This window comes from Polistes dominula, unplaced genomic scaffold (genome assembly GCF_049000335.1).
Source record: "Polistes dominula isolate Pdom_NZ unplaced genomic scaffold, Pdom_raw_medaka contig_12, whole genome shotgun sequence".
NCBI classification, from domain to species: Eukaryota; Metazoa; Arthropoda; class Insecta; order Hymenoptera; family Vespidae; genus Polistes; species Polistes dominula.
Window position 1 is genome coordinate 3,614,427 of NW_028301116.1, and position 21,910 is coordinate 3,636,336.

Genomic DNA, 21,910 nt, shown 5'->3' on the forward strand with positions numbered 1-21,910 from the left:
CGCGGAAAGAAAAAAAATAGAAAAAAAATAAAAAGATAAAACGAAATCCCTCGCGACGACTGGCCGTCGTCCCTTTAGCCCTTCGAGTTACAACATCGTTTAGAAAATAGGAAGAGAAGAAACATCCGTTCCTAATTTCTGATCGGAGATCATCGAGTTTCATTTAAATTCAAATTTTTTTTGTTTAACTTTATCTTACCAATTAAGAAAATCTTTTTCTGGATTTGAAATTTTCTCTCTCTTTTTTTTTTTTTTTTTTTTTTTTTTTTAGTTAAAGGGAAGAAAAGTACATATGATGGAATTGTTAATATTGTAGGAAGAGGTATTAATAAATTGTGAACATAAAACGTTAAAAAATATATAAGATAAAAATTATTAATCGTGTTAGAAAAAATCATAAAATGTAACATCGAATTAAATCTAAAATTAGAAGAGAAATAGAAAAAACCCACGATTTTATATTAATATATTAAAAATATAAATTAAATAAATCAGTAAGAAATTTTCGGACAATTTAAAATTAAAAGTACAATAACTATTTGATCTTGTATAAATAAAAAAATGTAGAAAAAATAATCAAAATTCAATAGAAATTACAATCTTCACTTTATGTTCATTAAAATATATTTTCTAGTCGTTTGCTTATTTTACAATAAAGAAAAAACCTTAATACGTTACCATTATCCTAACCCATTACCATAAATTTAGATTTCCCTTTTAGTCCCTCTTTTAAGTAAAAACAAAAGCACAAATAATTTAATAAACGTTTAATGAAACGATTTACAATGAGATAGATTCATCCACCATCCCCTTTTTGGACCATTTTCACGTCGATAAGAAAACAAAAAACACGAGAGAGAGAAAGAGAGAACACATATGTATATCTATCTACACGTGTATATACGAACCCTTGTATCTGTACATACACACACACACACACACATATATATATATATATAAAACGTAGGTATGTTAGGTACTTAGGAATCGAAAAGACCGTAAACGGCGCGCTAATCGAGCGTGGCGCCAGAAACAAACGGAGGAAGGAAGAACTGGCGACGAGGAGGAGTAGGAGGAGGAGGAGGTGGACTACTACTCGTACCAGGGAGGGAAACGATCCCACGGAAATCGGAAACAAGGTTCCGGTCGGTAGTGTCAACAGATTTGCCCCCGATAGTCGCTCCTATGCTAGCCGACACTAACTGACAGAGTAGGAAGAAAAATACTCAACGAAAGAAACAAAGATAGAGACATACACACATACACACAGAAAGAGAGAGAGATAGTAGGAGATCGATCGTATACGAGGAAAGTGGAAACGAAGAGGACAAAGAGAAAGAAAGATAGATAGATAAAGAATGAGAGAGAGAGAGAGAGAAAAGAGAGAGAGAGAGATAGATAGATAGATAGAGGACTACTACTCACCCCTCTCACTCGGTGGTGGTTTGACTCGATGGTGAGCCAAGGGTGGGCTCACGATCAAATATTAAGTCTTATCTGGCGCCGCTTTACCCAGAAGTCTCTTCTTCCCTCTCACTCATTCTTTCTTTCTTTCTTTCTTTTTTTCTATTCTATTTCCGTCCTTTTTTAGCTATCTTCCGTCTCGTTTTATCCTACTCTAATTATCCTCTCACCATGACCAGACTCGACTTAGTTCGAGTCCATCTCTCTCGTCTTACTCAACCACCAACGCATTTCCACCCTTCTTACACACTCTCTTCGCACACCCCCTACCAACCCCCTTTATCTTTCTCTCTCTTTTCATCCCTTTTTCATCCTCGATCGGTGAAACCACACACGTTGGCTATAGAATACATAAAAGTACCAATTCTCTCTCTCTCTCTTTCTCATTTTCTCTCTTTTCTGTTCCTTCCTTTATTCTTTTCTTTCCTTGTCTTTTTTTCTAGGATGTCCTAGTCGTTTCTATGTGGCAACCACTGACGTTAATAGCCGTCCTTCTTTCACAGATCCCTTTGGAATCGTAATTAAGAGACAGAGGGATGTTAACGGTTCGTTCGATGCACGGTAGAAAGATTAGATCTAATTTAAAAATACTCTAAATAATTTGTTAAATATATTGTTTATATAACAACAACAAAAATGTATTCCTAAATGAGAATTATTATAATTTATAATTTGTATAAAATTATTTCTTGTTTTTTTGGTAACATTGTAATTAAATTAATATTTATATACTTTAATAATATTTATATTATAAATTAATAATATTTATATATTTATTAATTTTATATTATAATTATATATAATAAATAATATAATTTATGTATATTAAATTTAATATATAAATACATGTAATATACAATACACAAAATAAATGTATTATATATTAAATTAAATGTAATTAAATTAATTAGATACTCGATGATAAAAAAACAATAAGAATGATTTAATTGTTTTATCTTTTTTTTGCTGGATATTTTAAATAATTAGACAGATTAGTAAACTGTTTTGGCGGGATTCGTTAAGGGCAGTTTCGTATTTTTCTTTTACAATTGGTACACCTTGTATATCGCGTGTTCGAAACGGCGACTTTCGTTGTCTGGTCGATGCACTCTCTCGGACGTAAATTATTTCGGAGTCCGATTTCCTCGATCCAGGTACCAACACATCGTCCTACAACCGTTAATGAGCCGTCTCGAGTTTCGAGTACTCGTAATTAACTATTTTAACGTTGTAAGCAACTTAACGAGTCGTTACAATTGCTACGTACTTCTTAATTAAAATAATTAAAAAGAAAATGAACAAAATTAATTGAATATGGAATAATGAAAAGAATCAAAATGACAAACTTTAATTGTTTCTAATTAAAAAATTAGGTCAGAGTAAATTTTTAAGTATCAACAATTAATCCACATAATTCATTACGATCTATTATAGATAATGAATAATTAAAAAAGACAATTCAAATGTAAAATAATATTATTATCTTATTTAACCCTTTGGTTACATTTGACGTATCAATACGTCATGCATTTGCTTGGATAAAGATGCACATGACGTTCTGATACGTCATGAAACTAAGACGAGATTTAATTAGTTCATTCCCTGGTTTATTTCAAAGTAATGTTTAATTTTCAAATAAATGTGTGCCCAAAGGGTTAAACGTAGGTAAGTTGCATTTTAATTTTTCTTTTTTTCATTGTAAACAACAACGAAAAAAAAAACGATCGTATCAAACGATTTGTAATCGAAAGATAAATCCATGAAAGTCTACTTCTTCTTCCCCCTTATATCGTACTCGTACTTTTACACCCAGAACTCTCGAAATAAAATTCCGATTTTCTCTTTTACGAGTCCCGCGACAGGGATGCGTATTTTTCGTAAAAAAAAAATAGAAGAAAAAGAAGAAGAATCGTTTGTGCGAGGGTTCAAAGTAGGGTGAGTTGAATCGAAAAGAAGGAAGAAGGAGAAGGTAGAAAAAAAAGAAGAAGTGGAGTTAGACCGCGTCCTCGTTACAGGGAGTAGAAGGGTGGAGGGGTAGTCTTGTCGGGGGTGGTGAAACGAGGGCGAAAGCGTTTGGAGGATTGCGATTCGATTGAAAATTCTCTCAGGTCCTAGAGAAGGAATTCCAAGGCGGATCGTTCTCGGCGCCAGTGGAAAGAAAGTTTTTCCTTAATGACCTCGGCCGAAGTGGTTACCGTTAATTTGGCCCTCCCTTCCTCCCTTCCTCCCTTCCTCTTTCTCCATTTCCTCCTCCTCTTCCTACTCGTCCTTCTTCACAACCACCCTCTCTTCACTCACTTCCTACCCTACTTTTCTTACTCTTTCTAACTCTTCAGGGTCGACCCTTTTTCTATCCACCTCCTCCACCTCCTCCTCCTCCTCTTCTACTTTTGCTTACCAACCTCCCCCACCCCTCCCTTTCCTTACTCTACTCTTCTTCTATCTCTATTTCTATCTTTCTCCGATGACCGCATCTATCGCGTAACGTGCAGTTTATAGGGTGACCCAGAAAAACAATATCAATGTCAGTCTATGAGAGATTTAATCAAAGATCGAGACTCATTGATCTATAAGATCGATCATTATTTAAAAATAAATAAGTGAAAAGACAAATAAATTATTATGACGACACAATTATTCTCGTAATTGAATTGACATAATCTTAACATACACACACGTGGAATTTCAGAGAGCAAAATCTATCACACACACACATACACACACATACATAACATATAAATATTTTTTTATTTTAAACGGAGAATGTGAAACGTTTGATTGAAGTTACTACTACTAACCAAATAAAAAAAAAAAAAAAAGAGAATTCTCTCATTGCGAAAAAGTAACATGTCAGGTTTTTCCTTTGAACGTAAGCGGGACCTTTATTGGGAGGCACGCCGGTAGGCAAACCCTTGTCACCCGAGAGAACGGTAGATAATAGATATACCGTCGTAATCGATACCGTCCGCGTGTGTTCCGTCCGTCCGTCCGTCCGTCCGTCCATTCCGGGCGCGCCGTTCAAGAAGGCACAATACCATTACTCACATGCCGTTCTCTCATAATTTACAAGCACGCCGCCGGTGCCGTTGCAACGGTGTACTAAACCTCCCCACTATTCCCTATTTTTTCTCCCTTTCTACTTCTTAACCCCTTGCCCCTACCCCCAACCCTTCCCCTACTCCTTCCTTTTCTCTCCTAACCCCCCTGAAACACCCTTCTTGCATCAATACTGATACTTTTCTTCATTTCTTCTTATATGAACTAGTAGTCTATACGTGCATGTGGAAATATATGTTTATGTGACGGTTTGAGTTTGTGTGTGTATATTCGAGCTCGCGCTTTCGATGCGATATTTATACGCTTTGAGTCTGGAATTACCGCGAGACTTGCATTCATATTATTCCGAGAGGGAAAGAGAGAGAGGGATATTCAAGAAAGTGAACTAAAACAGTAAACACTAAACACACACAGTACAGGAATATGGATTAGTTAGACCTCAATAATTCTTTTACTATTTCCTCTTCTTAAACGGAGGGGGATATGTTCCTTGAGAAAAACTTGAGAAAAAAGAGAGAGAGATAGGTGGAATGATATAAACAAGAAGTAGAAAAGAAAAGGAATGATATGAGCGAATTGTTCATTGATGAGAGAAGAAAAATAAAAAAATAAAATGATATTTCAGCTTTTTAGGTCGATCGGTTCTTTTAAAATGAACGATTAGAATGTTTGGAATTGATGAATAACTATGTTTTTTTTTTTATCTCTTTCTTATTTTGTTAGGTTATGTATGACATTATATATAGATATCTTATTCTTACTCGTTAGAAACGAGTGCGCCTTTGAGAAAAAGTAAAAAATAAAAAAACGAGAAGAATTTATACTATATATCTTTTTTCTTGTTTTTATTTATTCATTATCATTTTAATCGTTCTATTTTTTTTTTAATAAGGACAAATAAAAATGAAGATATCAAAATTAGTAGGTCGATGTGGAGTGATTTAAAGGATACAAGAACGATTAGAATTCCAAAGGATTGAACAAACGGTAATGTTTTCTTTCTTTCTTTTTTATTTTTGTTAGATTATCTATGACTTTATTTCTTTATCTTTTATCTCTATCTTTATCTCTTTTTATTCTGGTATTTAAAGACAAACACCTACTTGCGTGTTTCCTTTTTTCAATGGCCAAACCAACCAACAACCTACAATTCGCAAAGGGTAACCGCAGTAGTTGATGGGAACGAGAAAACGTTCCGAAGCAAAAGATTAGACTGAACCAAGTGAGAGATAGAAAGAAAGAAAGAAAGAAAGAAAGAGAGTTAAGGAATGAAAGAGAAAATGAAATTCTACGATTAAGAGAGAAAGAGAAAGAAGATAGTAGTCGAGGGTGTTTTCGCATTCTTTTTATCCAGTGAAATGCTACCACCACTGACTATGGCAGTGTGAGAGCGTCGCCTATCGATTTTTACTTTTAATGAATTCGAGCTAAAAACCTAACCACCCTTCCCCCTCCCCAATCCCCAACCCCAACCCCCGTTCTTCACTCCTTCACCCTCTTCTTCACTCCTTCTTTCTCTTTTTCTTTGCTCGTTCGGTGGCTTCTCCATCGCTTTCTAACACAACCAACTCGGTCGCGGTCGCCTTTTTTCAACCCCCCTCCAACCACCTAGTTCATGTTTGTGTGTATTTCTTAGTCATACACACGGATACTCCCCCCTCCCCCAACAAATATCTTTCTTTCTCTTTCTTACTTACTTTCTTTCTTTTTATTTATGAATGTATATACGTATATGTGTATATTTATGTGGGTGTATAAGTGAATAGACATAGAAACGAGCACCTTCCTTCCTTCCACCCTCTTTCCACGAACCCACGCCAATCACTGCGCGGCATAATTACACCGGCGACTCTGTGAACTCCTGTTTCTTAGCCTCGTGTGCGGCAATAAAAAGGAGAGTGAATGTCGTGAGGGATATAGAAAGAGAAAGAAAGAGAGAGAGAGAGAGAGAGAGAGAGAGAGAGTGGGATTGGTTGCAAGGGTAGTTCTCGTTCGTTGATCGGTGGTACTCTTTATCTTTGCGAATTAAAAAAAAATTATCTTTATCGATATGTGTCGTTTTTTCCTCCTTATATTCTAAAAAAAAATAAATAAAATGAATATATATTTATGTACCCCCTAATATATATAAATATAACCCCTAAAATGTTTTCTATGAATTTTTAAACGAATTTCGTATAATTTTTTGTTTACTTTTTTTTTAAATTTAGAAATAGAAAATATTATTTTTTATCTAATCGAAAAATTAAGATAATACGATAATCAGTGTAAGATATTTAGAATTAATCTTAAAGTAAATTTACTTCGTTAAATAAATAAAAATTTAAGAACAAATTTAAATGAATAAAACACACACGCATTTACACGAGAATTTTTTTAGAAATTTAATTCTAAATTTTAGCTTTTGGAGATAAGAAAAAAATGTTGAGAAAAATTAAACGAAAGTTTAAAGGAAGTGATAGAGATAGATGGAAATAAGCTGTAGTAGTAGTAGTAGTAGTAACGTTTGGTTAGAAATTTCTCTGAAAGTTTGCTTATATACTTTCAAACGATCTTTACTCATCGTGTATTACGAGATACGATTTTGGATCTTTCGAGCATGTCCAAAGTGGCATAAACGTTTAAGAAGAGTAGTAGGATACGACGACTCTTTGGTCTTTGGAAACGACGTCGTAGCTCACATCGAAGCTCAAATCCCCGTACCTACGTTTTTCCCTTTCCTCTTACCCTTCCCTTTCCACCAACCCTGTTACATAGTGATACGTGGCACGCGTTGCTTACGTTCTTTCGAGATACTATGTGTGTCATGTGGCCCGTACCCGTGCAGGAATAGATTGCGCTAACTTGTTACCAGATGTGCAATGCAAATAATCGAAATCGCTACTTCCGCTTGGAAAAGCTTACGATTCGACCGACGACGACGTCTCATCTTCTAACAGTCCATTCGTCTCTTATTTCTTTTTTTATTTATTTTATTTTGCTGCTCTCTCTCTCTCTCTGTCTCTCTCTCTCTCTTTCACGTTGCTCTCGATTAACGAGTTACTCAAAATTAGAACAGTTCGAATTCTTCTGATGAAATTCAAAACCCCTAAATTGTTTCCTACGAATTTTTATACGAATTTTGTATAATTTTTGTTGTATTTTATTAATGAAATATCGTTCAAACTTATTTAGTTATAATATTTTAAAATAAAAATTAATTTTTAAACGCGAAATTCATTTAAAAAAAAAAAAAATACGTAATAATTAATTAAATTAGGAAACAACAAGGCGTATGCAAAAAATGAAATCAACCCAATAATTAACAAAATACAATTAATTGACACAATAATTAAACAAATATGAATAAGAAAAGTGTTCTATTTGAAAAAAAAATTGGATTTTATGCAATCGAGGTGTATCCGTTTTTTAATTTAAGTATTTCTATCGTAAAAGAAATCAGAAGCACCCGGTGGAATCTCGCGAGTTAACTAACTCAGTCCCTTTCTTTTTTTCTCTCTCATTCCTTTGATAGAAATTCTTTCTTCTTGCGTGCTTTTTACGAGTGCCTCGGGGTGGAAGAAAGGGGGGAAAGAGAATCAGTGCATAATGCGAAACCGGTTCTGAAATCTATCCCTTTTAGAAATGAGAGACCCCGTTAACTCGACGGTGTTAGAACCGTGTTGCAATTATCGCCGAGATATCGAAATCTACTCGGTATAACCAAAACTCACTACTATAATCAACCCTCTAACCAAGAAGGGAAACACAAGGGAGAGGAAAGGTAAAAGAGAGAGAGAGAGAGAGAGAGGGAGGGAGGAGACACGTTAATTGAAATGAAACCGTGCGAACGAAAAATTTCTATGTCACCAATTTTATATCCTTCTCTCTCTCTCTCTCTCTCTCTCTCTCTTTCTCTCGTTCATTCTTTTTCTCATTTCGCACGTTTCTTATTTTTCTTCGACTCCGATCCCGAGCACTTTGGAAGATTCACGAGCGTAATTATCACGGGAATTAAATTCAATCGGCAAAGTTCTCGATTCGAAAACGCGTTAAGATCGTGTCGCAGGGAATTAAATAGCGAATCCTTCTTTTTCTTTTTTTTTTCTTTTGAATCCCTAAGGAACGAGAAAAGAAAAAAAATGAAAGAGAGAGAGAATGATTCTCATCGAGAATCGAATTAAACAGATCTTATCAAGAAAGAGAAAGAGAGAGAGAGAGAGAGAGAGAGATAATGATAGAAAAAAGTAATCTATATATCTATAGTGTAATAATTTATCGAATTAATTCATTACGATACGCGATATCGATATTTACATCGATTATAAATGTTCTTTTATTCTGAATGTTTCTTAAAATTACGTAAACTTATCATAAATCATCTTTTATATTTTTATGATTGTATTCTGATACGTTTGAATATAAAAAAAAAGGTGAAGAATACATCGAACGCTTCAACTAACAATAAATGATAAAAAAAAAGGAAGGTTATCTATCAAGCGCGTGATAATTAATTTTAATTACTTTTTTATTTATTTGTTTGTGCCGAGTATTGATTCGAATATTAAACGTTTCACATTTATTTATCGTGCATAATATCGTTTTATGGTTGGTATACAAATTTATAAGATTTTAAGATAAAAGAATTAATGAACGTTTTTGTATTTATTTGTCAAAATTCGTAATTTAATTATTTTATATTTCGTATATTATTATTTTTTAATAAAATAATCTATTACACTTTATTAATATACAAAAAATAATATTTTAATATTAAAAAATATATAATAATTATATACAAATATATATTAAAATAATAATAAATTTATTAATAAATTTAATAAAATAAATTTAAATAAAATTTAATAAAAAATAAAATAATAATAAAAATTTAATTTAAAATTAATAAAATACCCAAAATTTATATTAATACTATTAATATTATTAATTACTAATTTAAAATTTATTAAAATATATTATATTTATTATAATAAAATATTTAAATTAAAATTAATAAAAATTATTAAAATATTATATATATATATATATGATATGTATATATGTTTATATATGTATATATAATTATATATATAAAAATATATATATGTATCTATAATTTAATCTTGTTCATTCAACATTTAAAACATGTTTGAATAATAGACTATGTACTCGAATAAAAGATAAAAAGGAAGGGGGAGAGGGGAGGAAAAAAATTGCTGTTCGATTCGATAAAAAAAAAAAAAAAACGAAAAAGAAAGAAAGAAAACGGTAACGAAAGCAAATGGATAATGTAAAAAACAAGAAATATCAAGGAATCACGTATATTCGTTAGATGCGAATAAATGACGTCAAACGAAATGAACGAATGAACGTGTAAGTAACGAACGATTCCGCGGCCGGTTTACCGCGCGTTAGCAGGAACTGTAATTATCGTAATTAGCGCAATTAAATGTCGTCGCGCCAGCTGTTAATTATCCAAGCCACAAGTTCTACGGGTTTCTCGAAATATTTTTCCCCACAAATCGTGCCGGCTAACGCAATTTATCTTCGACCGTTAATGTTCGTACGTTGCCAACGTTAATTCCTTTACGACATTGGTAACGCGTTAATAACGCGATTTTTTTTAATTTAATTTAATTTTATTTTATTTTTTCTCAAATCAATATTTTTGTTCGTTACTTTAAAACCATCCAATCAAAGATGTCTTCTTGTAATTACATTGAAAGAAAATCCTTTAGAAACTTAGATTTTCTTACGTGAACTTATAATATTCTTAATGCGTAAAAATGATGTCAAGTTAACTTCAAGATTCATTATACCCGTTTAATTATGATTTACTATATCTTCGAGTTTAAAATAGTATAATTATAAATAGTTAATTTTTCTATTTTTTTTTTTTTTACTTTATACGCATAAACGTGTATGTCTACGTTTTATTTTCATTTCAAGTTTATTAATGTAAATTTGTGATTTAGCATATACTCGAGATTAAAATAATTATATAATAAGTAATAGTTAATTACAGTGTATACATATGCATGTATATATAATATATTGTTTTTCTAATTTCATTAAAAGAAAAATATTAAGTATTATACAATCGAGTTTAAAGTACTCAGTCTTAAAATAAACAGTAAACTGTTAAATGCGATTATATACTTTAATGTAACTTACAGTTTAAAATAATAGAATGGTAATAGTAAATTTTGCAATATATATATACGTGTGTGTGTGTATGTATGTTTTTTCTTTGTAATTTTCGTTTATCTATTCTCCTTGTAATTAAAGATCGCGATAAGACAGATTTGCCTCGTTTTGTAGCTGAAATGCATTCGTAAAGATAAGAGTTAACTAAAGGCCTAGAAGGAGAGTGAATGAGATAAAGAGAATGAGAGAGGGAGAGAGAGAGAAAGAGAGAGAGAGAGATTTCTAGAGATTTTCTAATTACAATGTACGTATAATTGCGGGCTTTGCAGTACACGAGAGCGGCTTCTCTTGCACCTACGTAAAAGCTACCTAGAACTTGCTACTAGCCGTTAGCGAGTTAGTATTTGAGTATAAAGAGGAATAGAGTAAGAGTGAGAGTAAGTAAGAGTTAGAAGAGAGAGAGAGAGAGAGAGAGAGAGAGAGAGAGAGAGAATGACTCGCTCACAGGGTAATCCGATTTCCCAGTTCGTTCGTAGTAGAACGATGCTGATAATGAAATTACGGTGGGGTCAGCACTTAATTACCTTCGATATAGCACTTGCGGAATATACTTCAGAGAGAGAGAGAGAGAGAGAGAGAGAGAGAGAGAGAGCTAGTTTCGTCCTTTTCTTTCTCAAAATATCGTTCTATATCGTTCTTTTTTATCTACCTACAAATTACACCTCACATGTATTTATATACGTGTAAATATATGTATATGTATATATACAGGTTATCAAACGTAAGTATTCGACACGTTTAATTTTCTTCTAACATTTTTAATTAAAAATATACATTTTTAATTTATATTTAGTATACTTTGATTCAATGAAGTATAAAATTTGAGAATATTTTTAATCACATGTGTAATGTTGAAACATATTGTCAGTTAGATGTTTAAATATGAACCTCTCGTTTCGTCGCCCTCTTTGAGAGTTTGAGTTTACTCTACGGAAAAGTAGAATCATCATCGGTAGTCCGTAACGACCAAACCGTTAACGTTTCATCCATCATAATTAATCTCTCGGACGTGTTAAACTTTCTTCTTCGAGTTTGTCCGTTCGATGACTCGTCGAATTAACGATCAACGCGTACTCGCAGCTAATCACACGTATATTATAGGGGGGTTCCCCTTTTTAATCATTATTACTTTCTTACGATACTCGTTTTATATTTTCAACAAAATTTATTTCTACTTATTACTAAATAGAAAATAGAACAAAAATAATATTAATAAAATATTGACAATAGTGTATGCATAACTTATCGTTAGTTGAATTTCGATAAAACGTGTGGAAATCATTTTAAATGAAAAAAAAAAAAAAAAAAATAGTATTATATTAATGTAACAACATCGTCCAATGCACCTGCTTTGGTTCATGTATTCTTTCATAAATACACACACACACACACACACACATATATATATATATATATATATATATATATATATATATATATATATATATATGTATATATACAACGATAAATTGTCGTTCACGCAGGAAGTCGATTCAAAAGTGGAAACGAAAAGCGAAATAATCGAGTTAGGTGAACGCGTTTCGCGACGCCAGGTGTCACCGGGTCGTTACAATTTTTCCTCAAGCTTTTCTCCACCTTCATCATATCTTTCTCACATGTACACACTTATATATAGTTGTATAGAAAACTTTGCAAACGTTCCAGGAAGAGTAGCACAGTTTTACTACGAGGCACGCACTTCACCATACCGCACCACGTTCAACACGTACGTTTTAAACGAGTTACAGGTATAGTGGACGACGACTACTAGGCTATCGTTGTTATCGTGTGCAAGCCAGTAATTTTGTAAAAAGGAAGAAGAAGCCAACGATAAGGGTCGTTACAAGCTTTCGTCACCGAAAGGGTAAAAGTATTCATTAGGGTGGATAAAAAAGACCTTCTTCGATTTTTTTTTCTTTTTTCTTTTTAATTGCGAAGGAGGGTTTCTTCTTCTTTTTCTTGTTTCTTTTTCCTTTTCTTTAATCGAAATACAACATTCTAGTATATTCTAGATCAGCATTTGAGTCGAGTCGAGTCAAGTGGCTTTCCGGGAAGAAACAATCAATATCTCGTGAGCTTTACAGTCGTTTCCCTCTCTTTATAGATTAATCGACTAATTCTTTTCTTTTATATCTGTTTTACGTGGGTGTATTCATCGAGAATAATTTATGCGTTCTAACGTGAAAAATAGAATTCGTGGCAATCTCGTATCGCGATATTATTGTACAAATTTATCTTCCTGGTTGGTATAAAAATAACTCTTATAAAATGTCTTATTTGTGCTTGGTTAAAACAATTATTTAATAAATAAAAAAAAGAAGTTACTATGACGATTGTAATTACAATGATTTAAAGCTTGAGTCTAACATTTCTATAAAAAATAATTACAGTGCATATTTTTCGTTGTATCCCTCACAAAAAAATGATAATAATAATTTAAACGTAAATCGAAGTATAAATTAATTTTAAACGATATAAAAATAATTAACTTGCATATCTAAAGATTAGTTTCTATGCAAATAATAAAGTAGAAAAAATAAATAAAAAATAACTACAATCATTAGCATTGCAACGATCTAAAGATTACGTTCGAATTAAAAAAAAAAAAGAAATAATAAAACAAAATTCAAATATACTAATTGAAAAGAATAAAGTATTGTCGTAATAGACAAGAGGACGAACGATATAATGAAATCTATCGTAGAAAGTTTCGTCTACAACTGAACGATCTATAAACCGTGTCTGATTTGCTTTCTACTTTCTATTTAATAATAAGCATCGAACTGTCACGGAAAAGTTCATGAAAAACGAGAGCGAGTTGTCTACGCACAAAATGATCTTTAAATGTATAATATTATACAAATCAAATAATCGATTTCTTTCTAAATGCCTGCATACATGCGTGGGTAGGCAAATCGACATATATTATAAATAAATGAATAAATGAATGAATGAATGTATAATTAAATAAGTCAAAGAAAAAATGAAAACAAAAAGCACGAACAAAAAAAGAAAGGTATGATATTATGTTATCATTGAAAAAGTAGGGATCGAGTATCGAATGAAAAATGAAACGCATGAAATTCCTACTTTTACCCTTTTCGATCTAGGATAAATAAGCACGTGTTTTCTCACGAACGCGAATGGAAAGCCACACGTTTTGAAGGGAGAGAACTAACATAAGAGAACCGCGTTCTTGCCCCCGGGACATGCGATCTAATTTCCAAGATATATGTATGTGTATGAGTATATATGTGTATACGTATGTTTAATGTTTATACCTGTGTATAAGTTACACGTATTACATAGGATTGTTCAATTCATTCTTTCTATCTACACTAATTACTCCCCAGTCCAACCCCCCCCCCTAGACCCTTCCCTTTTTTCTCCATCCCGATGTCGATTATTTATCGTATCTTTCGTTAGCATCTAAAACGCACTTAGGTGGTACCTAATCTCGTGTCATCGGTGGTTTGTTAAAACTCGACCCGCGATATAATGTAATGTAAAAGTGATCGAGATTTCGATCTAGATCCGGTGGCTAGTTTCGATCTATCGAGTCGAGATAAAGAATTTTTTTTTTTTCAATGGAAATTAAATTGACGAAAGTTCGTTGATTATTCATTTGTTTGTTTGTTTTATTTTTTAGAAACGAAAGTTATGCAGTTCGATTGAAAATTATTTGTAGGAAAAGAAAAAGAATAAGAAGAAAAAGATGGTTTTGTGCTATCTATAAGAGAGAGAGAGAAAGAGAGAGAGAGAGAGAAAGGAAGAGTGAAGAGAATCACAAGGAACGAATTCGTGTGAGTAATCACGCGATCGCGTAACCGTAGGATAATAACAGGCGGCGCCGGTTCGTTACAAATTAATGATCGAGCCGAAAAAGGGAGGGAAAGGCCAGCCAGGGCTCTCTTTCGGTAGGGAAGATTTCTTGCCAATGGGACCCCGTGATTTCGTAACTGATTTCACGGCGGACTTGGTTGGTGTAACCTTCTTCTTTCCCTGCCACGTGGTGGAACGAACGAACGAACGAGTATTTCTGGTACCAACAGAACAACGTAGAATTTTCATTTTGGCGTTTGCTTACCTTTTGTGTGAATCTACGAGAGAGAATGAGAAAGAAATCCCGATTGGGAGGTTAGGGGGGTTTAGGGGGATAAAAGGGGCCCCAATCGAACCGATCGAATCCTTTCGAGGGCCTACCTTTTTTTTCTTTTTCTATCCCAAAAGGTCGACAACGACGACGTTCGAATATTCTTTCGAGAATAATGGTCGCGAATCGTACCTACTTGTAAAGGACGAGTTTAATGAACAATGCATGTTCATGTATGAAGAACGAAATTATTTTTCTAACGTACACTATGTGTATTTTTTTAGTGCAACGTTTAATACAACTTTTAAATAATTATATTATATTATTATCTATCTGTTTTTCAACATTAGTTATTAATGATCACGCGAATATTACGGAGATTATTAAAATTATGTTAAATATTTAATACTGCTGTAATCCGTTACGTAATTGGTTACGATTTTAATATTCTAGTGATCGTTGAAAATTTTAAGTCACAGATGATCATAATTTTAATACTGTATTATAGTATATATTAAAGTATATATAATAGTAATATATAGTAATATAATAAATAATATAATTATAATAATATAATAGTAAATATTATATATACTACTATATATACTATATATTACTAAAGTATATAGTAACTCCTTTTATAGTAATATATATTATATTACTGTTAAGTAGTGTAACTATATAAAGAAGTATGAGCTCCTATAATAGTATTATACATATACTTTAAATATACTATATAATATAATATAATAATAATAATGTATAATAGTATATAATATATAATATTTCCAAACTTGAATCGAATAATTTACAAAAATAAAAATTCTTATATATATTATTAAATTAAACATAATTGAACAACAAAAATTCTATAATCCAACATTGAAAAATATTAATTAAAAAAAAAAAAAAGAAATGAAATAAATAAAAATAGAAAGACAGAAAGAAAGAGAGAGAGAGAGAGAGAGAGAGAGAGAGAGAGAAGAGTATAAAACGACGGTAAGAGAAAAAAAGTAGAAAAAAGTAGATAAGGACAGAGGGAGGAGAAGAAAGAGGAGAAGAAGAAGTATAAGGACAAGGGGGTTGGTGGGAGGGTGAAAAGGAGTTACGGAAGGCCATCGGGTTAGCCTCCGGAGGGTGCCTCCTTGCGGATCAATCGATAGGGAAATATCGACACGGGAGTTGGAGAATGGTAAGGACGGGTAAAAGTGGAAAAGAGAGAGAGAAAGAAGATCGAGGGGGGGGAGGTCTTTGGATGCATAACGGGTGGCATCGTTCGAGAGCAGGCGCACCAGAAAAGGGGTGGCCGCCTAGTTTCTTTGTTCGAATCGTTTCTACGAGTCGTTCCCTTACGATAAATAAGGACGAAAGATACACAAGAATAAAAAAGGGGTAGCAAATCCAATGCGATTGGAAATAAGAAGACGTTACTTTTTGTCCTTGTTAACGGAAATGGTTACCTTATACCTTTTTACACCTTAGAATATATCTCACTTGTTAAAATATTATTATAATTATTATTTATGACATCGTGAATAATATTCAAAGTATTTTTTTTTTTTTTTAGTTTTTTACTAGTATTTAAGCATATTTTTGTATAGAAAATTGTATTTCCAATTTTTCTAATATTCTATATTAGAAAATTAGGTTCTAATATTAAAAATTTACGTTTCTTAATTTGTAGATAAATTATTTTTGTTATTCGTTTGTGTACGAAGTTTTATTGTGCACTTTTTTATATACCCTGTATAGAAAAAATTGTATTTTATAAATATAATATGTATAAATAAAATAAATGATATAAATAAATGTACAAATGTATAAAAAAAATTATATATATATATATATATATATATAAATAGTATGATATTTTAATACATGGGTTTATGATTTGTAGAAAAGCAGATAATAAATTAAAAACTATAATTAACTAGGAATTTTATAATTACCTAAAATTATATTATAAATAAAATGGTCGATTAAAATTCGAATTTAAGGATAAAAAAATATGAACACGATACTCCTATAAAAATCATTGTAAGTGTGTGAAAGTTCTCAAGCTTCCCAAGATAAAGTTTCCACGATCGGAGCCCTCGAAATCTCTCTTAATACGGGGATCAAGGTGTCTCTGTTTTCTAAGAGGGAATATCTATGTAGAAGAAATTAGTACGAGTCCTTGAACACGTTTTTTTTTTGATCCCTCGTAACGTAGTACACTTTGTTCCCATGAAAAAGAATTTGTACCCGAGTACTTAAATTTTTTTTTTGTTCTTTTTTTAATATCAGTTTAACATCCAACTCAACAAATTTAACGTATAAATCAAAATTAATATTATAATATAAAAAAGTAAAAGTAAAAAAAAGAATATTATAATTGAGTTCGATCGTAAGAATAAAATTTCTAAATAAAAATGAAAAGAAAAAGAAAAGGAAAAGGAAACTGAACTGTACTCGGGTCAGAAACCTCGATAAAATTCCAATGCAATCGAAGAGAGACTTTCGATCTCGGTTCGATCTATCGCAAACGTCGACACGCCCGTTATCGAATCGATCGATGCTCTCTCGCAGTGAAATCATCTCTCGTGCAACAGCATCAACGGTGATCTAGGAAATCGAATGACCTGCGGCTACGTTCATACATACATTCATACATACACGCAGACAACCAGGTAGGCAACCAGCAAGCGCAACAGAAGAGACATGCACAAACACAGATACATAAGTTGAGATTTAAATTGCAAATTGATTTTCGCTTCTTTACAGTCAGCCTCTTATTGTTAATGCCCTGCTATGTGGATACGTTGTTCGTAATATCATCTTCTATCTTTTATTTCTTCCTTTTTTTTTTAAATTTATTCCTTCTTTTTCTCTCTTATTTCTACTATCTCTCTATCTCTTTTTTTTTATATAAAAATTTTTATAAATTTATATCATTTTATTTCTGTAACATTTATTTTTCATTGCTTCAAAAAAATACCAAAAAAGAAAAAGAAAGAAAGTCACATGATATAAAGTTTTGAAAAGATAAATATACAAAGTTTGTCTCCTTTAAAATAGATTTATATATTATATTATAAATATCACAACGTTCGATGATATATCAAGATGATATCACGATCTTATTCCTTTAAAACGCGAATAAGAACTTTCCTTCGCAATTTTGTTGCTAATGCGAAGCCGGGGGGATGCAAATTGGAACGTTCGCTTGAACGTTGAGCATTGAAACGAGCGGAACGAGCACGGAGATCATTTCTTGCTCGTAAATCAGGACGTTCTCGTCAACGTAGGTGGTGGTGGTGGTGAAGATGAAGAAGAAAAAGGAAGAGAAAGAAAGAGAGAAAAAGAGAGAGAAAATACAAAAAAATATGAGAAGAACGAATCATCGATAATGCGACTATTTTTGATGATTTTAATTAAAAATGACACGTCAAGTGTAAAATTGTGTGTGTATATCCCTTAAAAATATTATTAAAAATAAATAATTAATAAATTAAATTTATTTAACAATACAAAATAAAAAAACTATCGTGAAAAGATAAAGTTATTTCAAAATTTTATTTTTTTTTTATATTTTTATAATTTAAATAATTATATTTATAATTAATTAGAATAAATATAAAAAATAAATATTATTTTAATAAAACATAAAATTATTAAAAATAATTTTTAATCATTGACAAATGTGTCAAATTTTATGTACAAAAAAGAAATTACTACACGGTAAGAGTTTACTAAATAAATTAAACCCCATCGCGAAAAAATAATCTTATTTTAAGATTTTATTCTTATATTTTTATAATTTAAATAATTATATCTATAATTAATTCTAATAAATATAAAAAATAAATTATTATACAGATAAATATTATTTTGATAAAAAATAATTTTTAATCGTTGACAAATGTGTCAACAAAAAATTACTACACGGTGAGAGTTTATTAAATAAATTAGACGATAAAAAAAAATGAAATAAATGTTAGTGAGTGTACACATTCGTGTGTGTGTGTATATGTGTATTATAAATCGTCTTATCGATCTCAAATAAGAGTTCTCGACTACTGTCCTCTTTCCAATACCAACATACATACATATCTATCTATCTGTCTATCTATCTATCTATCTATCTATCTATCCATCTATCTATCTATCCTTCTATACGTTGAGAATTAGAGAGGCCGTTTGCGGACGAATTAAGCACTTTCCTCTTATTCACCCTATATCTTACTCCTTCCATATTTCCCCTTTAATATAAGTAGTGCTATAGATCGCATATATCGCACAGTTACACGCAATCCTAAGTTTCTCTTTCTTCAAATCTTTCCTATTTATACGTGTATTAGTTAATGTTAATGTACATCCTCTCTATTCACCAATACAATCTTATTCGTTTACTTAATGCAACTAACATATATACAATTGTACATATCTGTGCATCTATTCTATATTCGATCATGTATTTATTTACGTGTATTAGTATTTATCAAAATATATGTATATAAAAGTGTATATGTGGTTTATCATGTATTTAACCACGTGTATATATATATATATATATATATATGTCTGTGTTTGTGTGCATAAGTCTATTTATTTTTTTTTCTTTCTCTTCTTCTTATTCTTCTTCTTCCTCTCTTCTTTTCTACTGCAACGAGCGAAGAAAATCTTTAATGCGGAATACCCCTCGAACGTTGAAGAAGAACGAAAAAAGGAGAAGAGAACGATAAATTACAAAGTAAGGAGGCTACTACCTCCTTCATCGACGAAAGGAAGCCGGTCCCTCCTCTCCCCCTACTAACCCTCACCCTCACTCTTTCTCTTTCTCTCTTTTTCTCTTTCTGTTGTACAAGAATCATCACGGTAGCGAACGAGGAGCGTTCGCGTGGCGCGAACCGAGCGCTGCAATTAGATAAATTATTCCACCTATATAGATCTTTGAGAAGAGAAAAAGAGAAAGAGAAAGAGAGAGGAGGGGTGGAGGAGGAGGAAAAAAGGGGTGGGAGAAGTACTACACTGCGACGAAACGCGATGCGCATGAGTATAAGAGAATTTAATCTAAGAACCACTCGCGAACTCGTCACGCCATTTTTAACGACTACTCTAATCAACCATAGGGTTTCATGCTTTCCAAACTTTGCGATTAAATGCGATCTTTATAAATATATATATATTTTTTTTCTTTTTCTTTTTTCATACGAAGAAATAAATAATTTACGTGTTCCTTTTTTCTGTTTTATTAACAGTACTCAGTCATATTTTTATCGAATCGAAATATATTTCCTATATTTTATAGCACACCTATTTAACACACAAAAGGGGTGGGGATTTAGGTGAATAATGAATGAACCGAAAACTAAAATGATACGTAAATGGAACGTTTTTGTTTTGTTCATTTTTTTGTTTCACATTCAATCAATTACTTTTATCATTTATACAAATATTTATGGAATAAATATTTTTAAACAAATGTTTTCTTCGGATGTATTTATATATGCTTAACACTTAATTATTTTGTAGACAAATTTTTCCATAATATAAAATTATCGTAATAAATTATTTAAATAATAAAATAATAGAGATGAAAAATGAAACGAATAAAAATGAATATACTAACACTTGCCTAACCCCCTTTTATCATATATTAAATAATGTTCGTTGGTTAAGTGAAGAATAAATGACGACGACGATTTGACGTCATGTAGACAAGAAAATGGCGTTGTCACGACTAGAGTAGAGTAGGATAGTCGTCGACAGGATTAAGTAGTCTTTGAATAAGAATACAGTACTAAGAAGACACTCTCTCTCTCTCACACACACAAACTCACTCACTCTACATGTATCTTCTTTATTTCGTTCAGATCGTTCTTAGAAATCCATCGTAGAAATCGTGGTGGTGGTTGTGATGATAGTGGTAGTGATATGTGTATATATGTGTGCATGTGTGTGTGAAGACTATCGGATCTACCTTTAACGTGGACCGAAGCTAACAATGAAACTGGGAGAAAAACGATCCGTCGAGAGGACGCGAAACCAAGAGAGAGAGAGAGAGAAATAGAGAGAGAGAGAGAGAGAGAGTGTGAGAGAGTGAGTACCACCGATGGGTTTCTTCGCGCGCCGCTTAACGACGATTTCGATCGTTTACGACTTTAATAATTTAGGCACGGGGTATGCTCGCGAAGCTCGACACGTTTTCGCTCGTAAACCGCAGGACTAAATCCGTATTTATGGGGAAGAGAAGGCAGTCCAGCACCACCACTCTCTTTCTATCTCTTTTTTTTTACTTATTTCTATCTCTTTCTCTCTCTTTTTCTATCCTTCTTTTCTGCACATACACGAATAACACACACACGAACAGAGAAACAAACTCTGTTTCTTCTTTTCGTTTCTTATTCTGAAAAAATACCGAGACTTATCGAAGAAAAAGTTTGTGCTCGTCCTTATATATATATATATGTGTGTGTGTGTGTGTGTGTTTATTTAGCTACGACGAACTCTCGTTTTTTATTTATTTTTTATTTTTTTTTTTTTTGATGGCATCTTTCTTCTTTCTTTCTTCTCGCACGGGTCGTTTATAATGCATCGTTTCTCTTTTCGATATTTAAATTTTACACGAATTCTGACGCGTCCTCGTATCCAACGTGTCGGTCAGTCGATATTTGAATTTTCTTTTTTCTTTTTCTCAAAACGATTCTCTCGACGATATTACAATCACCACTAACACCACCACCACCACCATCGATGCAACAGACGACATTTGTAATCCGCTATGGTATATTTGAGAATCGATGTAAAGTGTATATCATTGGTAATTTTTGTTTGATTTGTTTTTTATTCAACTGGTTCCACTTCTTTTTTTCTTTTTATCTCTTTGTATATATGCGTGTTCAAAATGTGTGTTTATTATAAATATATTCTTAATGTTGAATGACTTACCAAGAATGCAGATAGTAGAATTCATCTACTCTCCCTCTTCTCATTTAGATCCTAAAACAGAAAAAAAAACCAAATAAAAATACGATCGGTAAAGTAAAATCGGTTCGAGACGATTTTAAATTAATCGATAAAATATAAATGAAAGGAAAAAAATTCATTTTTTTTTTTTAATAATAAATG

The 21,910-nt window shown here is 32.0% G+C and overlaps 1 protein-coding gene across 1 annotated transcript in view; it reads right to left on the reverse strand.

The window, feature by feature from the left end:
- Positions 1–21,781, reverse strand: part of zfh2 (Zn finger homeodomain 2) — a 251,745-nt gene extending 229,964 nt beyond the window's left edge. Inside the window, 1 exon segment of the mRNA XM_089176948.1 lies at positions 21,731–21,781. The gene's annotated coding sequence lies outside the window, so the exon portion shown is untranslated.
- Positions 21,782–21,910: the final 129 nt, after the last annotated feature.